Source organism: Rutidosis leptorrhynchoides, chromosome 1, assembly GCF_046630445.1.
Source record: "Rutidosis leptorrhynchoides isolate AG116_Rl617_1_P2 chromosome 1, CSIRO_AGI_Rlap_v1, whole genome shotgun sequence".
In the NCBI taxonomy this organism is placed as follows: Eukaryota; Viridiplantae; Streptophyta; class Magnoliopsida; order Asterales; family Asteraceae; genus Rutidosis; species Rutidosis leptorrhynchoides.
The window spans coordinates 343,286,250-343,296,813 of record NC_092333.1 but is presented as its reverse complement, the minus strand read 5'-3'; positions in this window follow the sequence as shown (position 1 = coordinate 343,296,813).

The following is a 10,564-nucleotide window of genomic DNA, read 5'->3' as shown; positions in this document are numbered from 1 at the left end:
TGGTAAATTAATTTCAGCAGATAATATATGTCGGAATCGAGAAATTAAACTGGTTAGCGAAACATTTAAGATTGACTTGATACCAGTAGAGTTAGGGAGTTTTGATGTGATAATCGGTATGGACTGGTTGAAAGAAGTGAAAGCAGAGATCGTTTGTTACAAAAATGCAATTCGCATTATACGAGAAAAAGGAAAACCCTTAATGGTGTACGGAGAAAAGGGCAACACGAAGCTACATCTTATTAGTAATTTGAAGGCACAAAAACTAATAAGAAAAGGTTGCTATGTTGTTCTAGCACACGTCGAGAAAGTACAAACTGAAGAAAAGAGCATCAATGATGTTCCCGTCGCAAAAGAATTTCCCGATGTATTTCCGAAAGAATTACCGGGATTACCCCCACATCGATCCGTTGAATTTCAAATAGATCTTGTACCAGGAGCTGCAACAATAGCTCGTGCCCTTTACAGACTCGCACCCAGCGAGATGAAAGAACTGCAAAGCCAATTACAAGAACTTTTAGAGCGTGGTTTCATTCGACCAAGCACATCACCGTGGGGAGCTCCTGTTTTGTTTATCAAGAAGAAAGATGGTACATTCAGGTTGTGTATCGACTACGAAGAGTTGAACAAACTTGCCATCAAGAACCGCTACTCACTACTGAGAATCGACGACTTATTTGATCAACTACAAGGCTCGTCTGTTTATTCAAAGATTGACTTACGTTCCGGGTATCATCAAATGCGGGTGAAAGAAGATGATATTCCAAAGACTGCTTTCAGAACACATTACGGTCATTACGAGTTTATGGTCATGCCGTTTGGTTTAAATAATGCACCAGCTGTGTTCATGGACCTTATGAACCGAGTGTGTGGACCATACCTTGACAAGTTTGTCATTGTTTTCATTGATGACATACTTATTTACTCAAAGAATGACCAAGAACACGGTGAACATTTGAGAAAGGTGTTAGAAGTATTGAGGAAGGAAGAATTGTACGCTAAATTTTCAAAGTGTGCATTTTGGTTGGAAGAAGTTCAATTCCATGGTCACATAGTGAACAAAGAAGGTATTAAGGTGAATCCGGCAAAGATAGAAACTGTTGAAAAGTGGGAAACCCCGAAAACTCCGAAACACATACGCCAGTTTTTAGGACTAGGTGGTTACTACAGAAGGTTCATCCAAGACTTTTCCAGAATAGCAAAACCCTTGACTGCATTAACGCATAAAGGGAAGAAATTTGAATGGAAGGATGAACAAGAGAAAGCGTTTCAGTTATTGAAGAAAAAGCTAACTACGGCACCTATATTGTCATTGCCTGAAGGGAATGATGATTTTGTGATTTATTGTGACGCATCAAAGCAAGGTCTCGGTTGTGTATTAATGCAACGAACGAAAGTGATTGCTTATGCGTCTAGACAATTGAAGATTCACGAACAAAATTATACGACGCATGATTTGGAATTAGGCGCAGTTATTTTTGCATTAAAGACTTGGAGGCACTACTTATATGGGGTCAAAAGTATTATATATACCGACCACAAAAGTCTTCAACATATATTTAATCAGAAACAACTGAATATGAGGCAGCGTAGGCGGATTAAATTGTTGAATGATTACGACTTTGAGATTCGTTACCACCCGGGGAAGGCAAATATGGTAGCCGACTCCTTGAGCAGGAAGGACAGAGAACCCATTCGAGTAAAATCTATGAATATAATGATTCACAATAACCTTACTACTCAAATAAAGGAGGCGCAACAAGGAGTTTTAAAAGAGGGAAATTTAAAGGATGAAATACCCAAAGGATCGGAGAAGCATCTTAATATTCGGGAAGACGGAACCTGGTATAGGGCTGAAAGGATTTGGGTACCAAAATTTGGAGATATGAGAGAAATGGTAATTAGAGAAGCTCATAAAACCAGATACTCAATACATCCTGGAACGGGGAAGATGTACAAGGATCTCAAGAAACATTTTTGGTGGCCGGGTATGAAAGCCGATGTTGCTAAATACGTAAGAGAATGTTTGACGTGTTCTAAGGTCAAAGCTGAGCATCAAAAACCATCAGGTCTACTTCAACAACCCGAAATCCCGGAATGGAAATGGGAAAACATTACCATGGATTTCATCACTAAATTGCCAAGGACTGCAAGTGGTTTTGATACTATTTGGGTAATAGTTGATCGTCTCACCAAATCAGTACACTTCCTGCCAATAAGAGAAGATGACAAGATGGATAAGTTAGCACGACTGTATTTGAAGGAAGTCATCTCCAGACATGGAATACCAATCTCTATTATCTCTGATAGGGATGGAAGATTTATTTCAAGATTCTGGCAGACATTACAGCAAGCATTAGGAACTCGTCTAGACATGAGTACTACCTATCATCCACAAACTGATGGGCAGAGTGAAAGGATGATACAAACGCTTGAAGACATGCTACGAGCATGTGTTATTGATTTCGGAAACAGTTGGGATCGACATCTACCGTTAGCAGAATTTTCCTACAACAACAGCTACCATTCAAGCATTGAGATGGCGCCGTTTGAAGCACTTTATGGTAGAAAGTGCAGGTCTCCGATTTGTTGGAGTGAAGTGGGGGATAGACAGATTACGGGTCCGAAGATAATACAAGAAACTACCGAGAAAATCATCCAAATTCAACAATGGTTGAAAACCGCCCAAAGTCGACAAAAGAGCTACGCTGACATTAAAAGAAAAGATATAGAATTTGAAATTGGAGAGATGGTCATGCTTAAAGTTGCACCTTGGAAAGTTGTTGTTCGATTTGGTAAACGAGGGAAATTAAATCCAAGGTATATTGGACCATTCAAGATTATTGATCGTGTCGGATCAGTAGCTTACCGACTTGAGTTACCTCAACAACTCGCGGCTGTACATAACACTTTCCACATCTCAAATTTGAAGAAATGTTTTGCTAAAGAAGATCTCACTATTCCGTTGGACGAAATCCAAATCAATGAAAAACTTCAATTCATTGAAGAACCCGTCTAAATAATGGATCGTGAGGTTAAGAGACTTAAACAAAACAAGATGCCGATTGTTAAGGTTCGATGGAATGCTCGTAGAGGACCCGAGTTCACCTGGGAGCGTGAAGATCAGATGAAGAAGAAATACCCGCTTCTATTTCTAGAAGATTTGTCAACACTTTCAACAGCTTAAAATTTCGGGACGAAATTTATTTAACGGGTAGGTACTGTAGTGACCCGAACTTTTCCATGTTTATATATATATTAAATGAAATTGTTATTTTACATGATTAAGTGTTTCCAACATGTTAAGCAATCAAACTTGTTAACACTTGATTAATTGAAATAGGTTTCATATAGACAATTGACCACCCAAGTTGACCGGTGATTCACGAACGTTAAAACTTTTAAAAACTATATGATGACATATATATGGTTATATATATAGTTAACATAATATTATGATAAGTAAACATATCATTAAGTATATTAACAATGAACTACATATGTAAAAACAAGACTACTAACTTAATGATTTTGAAACGAGACATATATGTAACGATTATCATTGTAACGACATTTAATGTATATATATCATATTAAGAGATATTCGTACATCATAATATCATGATAATATAATAATTTAAAATATCTTTTGATATTATAAACATTGGGTTAACAACATTTAACAAGATCGTTAACCTAAAGGTTTCAAAACAACACTTACATGTAACGACTAACGATGACTTAACGACTCAGTTAAAATGTATATACATGTAGTGTTTTAATATGTATTCATACACTTTTGAAAGACTTCAAGACACTTATCAAAATACTTCTACTTAATAAAAATACTTACAATTACATCCTCGTTCAGTTTCATCAACAATTTTACTCGTATGCACCCGTATTTGTACTCCAATGATCAGCTCTTAGTAGCCCATGTGAGTCACCTAACACATGTGGGAACCATCATTTGGCAACTAGCATGAAATATCTCATAAAATTACAAAAATATAAGTAATAATTCATGACTTATTTACATGAAAACAAAATTACATATCCTTTATATCTAATCCATACACCAACGACCAAAAACACCTACAAACACTTTCATTCTTTAATTTTCTTCATCTAATTAATCTCTCTCAGGTTCTATCTTTAAGTTCTAAGTGTTCTTCATAAATTCCAAAAGTTTTAGTTTCATAAAATCAAGAATACTTCCAAGATTGCAAGTTTACTTCCAAGTTTTCTAAATCCATTCTAAGTAATCATCCAAGATCAAGAAACCTTTGTCACTTACAGTAGGTTATCTTTCTAATACAAGGTAATAATCATATTCAAACTTTAATTCAAATTCTATAACTATAACAATCTTATTTCGATTGGAAATCTTACTTGAAATTGTTTTCGTGTCATGATTCTGCTTCAAGAACTTTCAAGCCATCCAAGGATCCTTTGAAGCTAGATCCATTTTTCTCACTTCTAGTAGGTTTATCCAAGGAACTTGAGGTAGTAATTATGTTCATAACATCATTTGATTAATACATAAAAAACTGTCTTATTCAACGTTATAAACTTGTAATCACTAGAAAATAGTTTAGTTAATTCTAAACTTATTCGCAAATAAAGTTAATCCTTCTAACTATACTTTTAAAATCAACTAAACACATGTTCTATATCTATATGATATGCTAACTTAATGATTTAAAACACGGAAACACGATAAACACCATAAAACTGGATATACGCCGTCGTAGTAAAACCGGGGGCTGTTTTGGTTGGGATAATTAAAAGCTAAGAAGAACTTTGATTTAAAAGCTATACTTCTGGAAAAATGATTTTTCTTATGAACATGAAACTATATCCAAAAATCATGGTTAAACTCAAAGTGAAAGTATGTTTTTCAAAATGGTCATCAAGATGTCATTCTTTCGACGGAAATGACTACCTCTTTCAAAAACGACTTGTAACTTGTATTTCCGACTATAAACTTATACTTTTTCTATTTAGATTCATAAATTTAAGTTCAATACGCAACCGTGGCCACTGGAATCACTCAAAACGGATTAGAAACGAAGAAATGGCGAGTAAAACAAGATTGATAAAACTACTCATTTTACCTACGTGAAAGTTAGTAATAAATCTATTCCAACCATAACCTAATCAACTTATATTGTATATTATGTAATCTTGAGATACCATAGACACGTATACAATGTTTCGACCTATCATGTCGACCCATCTATATATATATATTGCGGAACAACCATAGACACTCTATATGTGAATGTTGGAGTTAGCTATACAGGGTTGAGGTTGATTCCAAAATATATATATAGTTTGAGTTGTGATCAATACTGAGATACGTATACACTGGGTCGTGGATTGATTCAAGATAATATTTATTAATTTATTTCTGTACATCTAAATGTGGACAACTAGTTGTAGGTTACTAACGAGGACAGCTGACTTAATAAACTTAAAACATCAAAATGTATTAAAAGTATTGTAAATATATTTTGAACATACTTTGATATATATGTATATATTGTTATAGGTTCGTGAATCAACCAGTGGCCAAGTCTTACTTCCCGACGAAGTAAAAATCTGTAAAAGTGAGTTATAGTCCCACTTTTAAAATCTAATATTTTTGGGATGAGAATACTTGCAGGTTTTATAAATGATTTACAAAATAGACATAAGTACGTGAAACTACATTCTATGGTTGAATTATCGAAATTGAATATGCCCCTTTTTATTAAGTCTGGTAATCTAAGAATTAGGGAACAGACACCCTAATTGATGCGAATCCTAAAGATAGCTCTATTGGGCCTAACAAACCCCATCCAAAGTACCGGATGCTTTAGTACTTCTAAATTTATATCATATCCGAAGGGTGTCCCGGAATGATGGGGATATTCTTATATATGCATCTTGTTAATGTCGGTTACCAGGTGTTCACCATATGAATAATTTGTATCTCTATGTATGGGATGTGTATTGAAATATGAAATCTTGTGGTCTATTGTTACGATTTGATATATATAGGTTAAACCTATAACTCACCAACATTTTTGTTGACGTTTAAAGCATGTTTATTCTCAGGTGAATACTAAGAGCTTCCGCTGTTGCATACTAAAATAAGAACAAGATTTGGAGTCCATGTTTGTATGATATTGTGTAAAAACTGCATTCAAGAAACTGATTTCGATGTAACATATTTGTATTGTAAACCATTATGTAATGGTCGTGGGTAAACAGGATATTTTAGATTACCATTATTTGATAATCTACGTAAAGATTTTTAAACCTTTATTTATGAAATAAAGGTTATGGTTTGTTTTAAAAATGAATGCAGTCTTTGAAAAAAACGTCTCATATAGAGGTCAAAACCTCGCAACGAAATCAATTAATATTGAACGTTTTTAATCAATAAGAATGGGACATTTCACTACTTCCGTACCTCGTCTTCTTATCGGGAGGGCATTCACTAGTGCGGAAAGTCCCCTCCAAATTGGAGATCCAACGAGTACTCTTTAGTCGGTCTCTTTCACCATCAAATGTGGGAGGTTAAGAAATCTCAAATTTTTTGTAGAGGAAGTCTATCCTTCCCACATCACCTGAGTCAACTTCGGCATTCACACCTTGAGGTTTAGGGAACCTCTTTTCAAACTCTTCTTGGATGATAGCACCCATTTGCTCTTTTATCATATCGGTCACTTGCTCGTCAACAGACTCTTGGAAAACTTTCTTAACATTCGCAAGGAAATCCGCGTTATGTTTTGCCAAGATGGCCTCCACATTTGTCGTGAAGTCACCTTCGGCACTCGGACTTCCATTGTCATGACCGTTTCTCGTCTTCATGCTATAAAATGGAATAGGTTAAACAACGTAACACACGGAAACAATTCACACACACCACACCGCCCCGTCTTGCTCAACACTCGTCATACATTACTTGTTTGACACGATTTGAACCCATAACAATGGTAGCTTTTACGCGAGCACGTCGCATCAACTTGATAGTACAATGACAATCTTGCTCGACGATTGCAAACACAAAATAATACAATTACTATATAGTGTAACATCCCGCATTTTTCCGTTAAATTTATTTTAACACCGTATTTTTTTTTTTGAAAATATCTCCCGTTATCTAAATTCGTACCTTTCGTTGACTAACGTTCATAATATTCCTATTATTTAATTATAACATCACTCGTTTACACGAGCATTTTTAAAATATTCGTTTGGTTAATTCCCGCATCCACTTTGAAACTTGAGGGACCAAAGTTGCCAAGTGGGCAAAGTGGTGACTAGGTCAACTAGTCAACCACTTCACCACCACCACTCATTCAACCTCCTCATCTCTTCTCTCTTTTCTCTCTTCCATTTTTGAACTCAAACACCCATTTCATTAATTCATCATCCAAATCCGAATCAAGAAGGAAACATCAAAACAAATTACATATTCGTGATCCTCTCTTCATCCTCTACATTTTGGTACCAATTCCTTCACATTTGGGTAACTTTTCTAAAACACTAGATTTCTCTAAATTCATTTTATATACTTGAAATGGTGTTAGTTAGTGTCTATGGCTCAAGTATAACATGAATACATGTTTTGTTTGCTCGATTTGTTGTTTTGGAGTAACTAGCATGAACTTGAAAATGGGTGTGCTTCATCTTTGATTTTGGATGAGTTAATGTTGTTAAATTATTAAAGTTCATGTTTTAATTGTGTTACTAGTATCACTAGCTTCGTTTTGATGCGTAGGTTGATTAAGAAAACTTTAAACACATGATTATTGATTTTTGTGAATTTTAGTTAGGGTTTGATAGACTTAAAATGAACTTTCGATGTTTTGAATGTCATGAAATTTTATTAGTAAGTATTTAGTTGTAATGTATGTTTCATTACCTTCAAAACGGCACATCATGTATGTGAATTGGATTCCCGAATCTTAAAATGCATTTTTGTGAACTTGAAACTTTGAAAATAAACCTTTAATGATCACTTGACGAGATTTCGGTTATTGAAATTGATGTTTTTGCTTGATGAAAAGTTGTTAGTTGTATTCCTTGTCAAAAGAGCTTTCCAACGATACAAGATACGTATTTTAAGTGTTTACGGTTCGTTAATTGTGTTTAAATGAAGTTTGGTTGAGACTTGAACAATTGAAACAGCCCAGGTACCAGGCCACGCCTAATGTCACGGCGCGGCCCTCCTCTGTCGCAGTGCAGTAATGGCCGTGTTTGGATTCTGATCAAACTTACACTTTTACGAAAAATGTTTGCTATGCTACGCACCTCCGATTCACATGTAACTTGTTCTAACATGCTTATATATGATTAAAAACCTCAAAAAAATAGTTCGAGACCCGACCCGAACGTGTTGACTTTTTCGTTGACTTTGATCAAAGTTTGACTTTTAGTCAAACTTAACCAAACACTTATGCAATCTTTCTAATATTATTTTATACCTGATTCTTGCATGAAACTTGACAACGTGATTCACATGCAATATAATCGAGTCGTAACGAGCCATAGGACTAATTGAACACATTTCGCCCGACCGTGTGTCGTAACCGGTTAATTGATACAACTTACTTGTTTAGGTCAAGGCTAAGCAACTTTCATGAACACGTTTACTTTGTGAAGTACATTTATACTCGTGCACTCGAGGTGAGATCATAGTCCCACCTTTTCAACAACTTTTATACTTTTAAATCGTGGGCTGAGAAACATATACTTTGTTACATCTTGTACTACTTACTTTTATGTTTTGAACACAAGTCTGATGAAACAAACATTCTACAGCGAGTTTAGAACAAAATCCTCAATTCGATTATCATTAGTTACACTTGCCGGGTGTAAGCGAGAACTTATGTTGTATGGATCCATATGGGTTTGACAAACCCTCATTCAAATGGTTCGCTACCGTTTATGAATGAAATATATTTTCGAGAAACAGTGTATGTTCTAACACTATTGTGATGGGGTTCTATGGAAGGAATGTTAAGCATTGATAATTGGGTGCTCGCGAACAAACTTTTGGAATGCAACTTTTGGATGATCAATTTTATGGAAATACTAAATCTTGTGTTTCAAAAATAACGTTTATTACTACATCTATGATTTCACCAACGTTTTTCGTTGACAGTTTTCTATATGTTTCTCAGGTTCATACTTGGCTACTTGATACATGCTTCCGCAAAATTTGATTACTTGCTTGGAGTCTGTGACGATCGCTCCAAATCCATATGGACGAACACGTCATTCATTGATTTCATTGTGAGGTATTTGACCTCTATATGATACATTTTGTAAACATTGCATTCTTTTCAAAATGTACACAATAAATGAATATCAATTTCTAAGGTTTTCAACGTTTGATGATTTCTACATATAGACAATCACCATAAATAATAGTTTACCATAATACATCCGTTGACAATGAAGTCAAAATAAGATACACGGTGATGATTTTGTGAATGCAAAGTTTTCTTGAATAAAGCATGTATGACTCCATGCACATAGCTTGTATCACATATAAGCAAACAGCGGAAGACTTCTAGAAACCTGAGAATAAACATGCTTAAAAGTGTCAACACAAAGGTTGGTGAGTTCATAATTTTAATGTTGCGCATAATCTGTATATAAAGGTGGATCACAAGATTTCAGTTGTTCAATCCAGAAACGTTTATCAAAATATTCTACGAAATTGAGCACCCTGGTAACTAAACTTAATGTACATATAATTTGTACCCTTTGTATAATCATCTTAATAATACACGCAAACCAACGTGTACGCTTCTCAAATAGCATACGTCCGTTAAAAGGCTAGTGCTCTAGCTCGGACGGGGATATCAAGCCCTATGGATCCATATACTACTACTCGCGCCCACCAGTTCTTATAACTGGCAGTTAACAGTTACCAAAGCTAAGGGATTTTCGGTTCAAACTCAGTGTAGAATTTAGTATGTACTTGTATCCATTGCGTTTAAAATAAAGTGCATGTATTCTCAGCCTAAAAATATATATTGCAAAAGCAATTAAAAAGGAATCAATGAAACTCACCTTAGCAGCATATAAAGTCGTTCACCAAAATGTGATCGAAACTCGGATTACCAAATAACCGTAGATCTCAACCTAGAGAACATATGTTGGTCAATAAATGTCTATCAAGCTAGGTCAGGTCATAGTGTATCACAATCCTAATGCTCGAGATCGACATACAAAAGTTATCCAAAGTCGTTTCAAAAAGTCAATTTTGACAGTTGTTTAACAAAACGAGACGTACCTTATATAAGGATTCATTTACTCGGTTGGTAATATTCAAAAATCCAATTTATCAATCTCGTAAACAAGTTGTTTAAATCTTAATTGCAGATTCAAAAGCAATTTCAATTAACGTCAATCATAATTCAGTTGATCATATCTTTTAACCCGTTCATCGAATTTATTCGATATCTAAATGAAAAGTTATTGATTTTTCGCCAGCTTTCGGAAAACATGTATATCATATACCTTTTACCAGTAATATATGTATTTAATTCGTGATTCA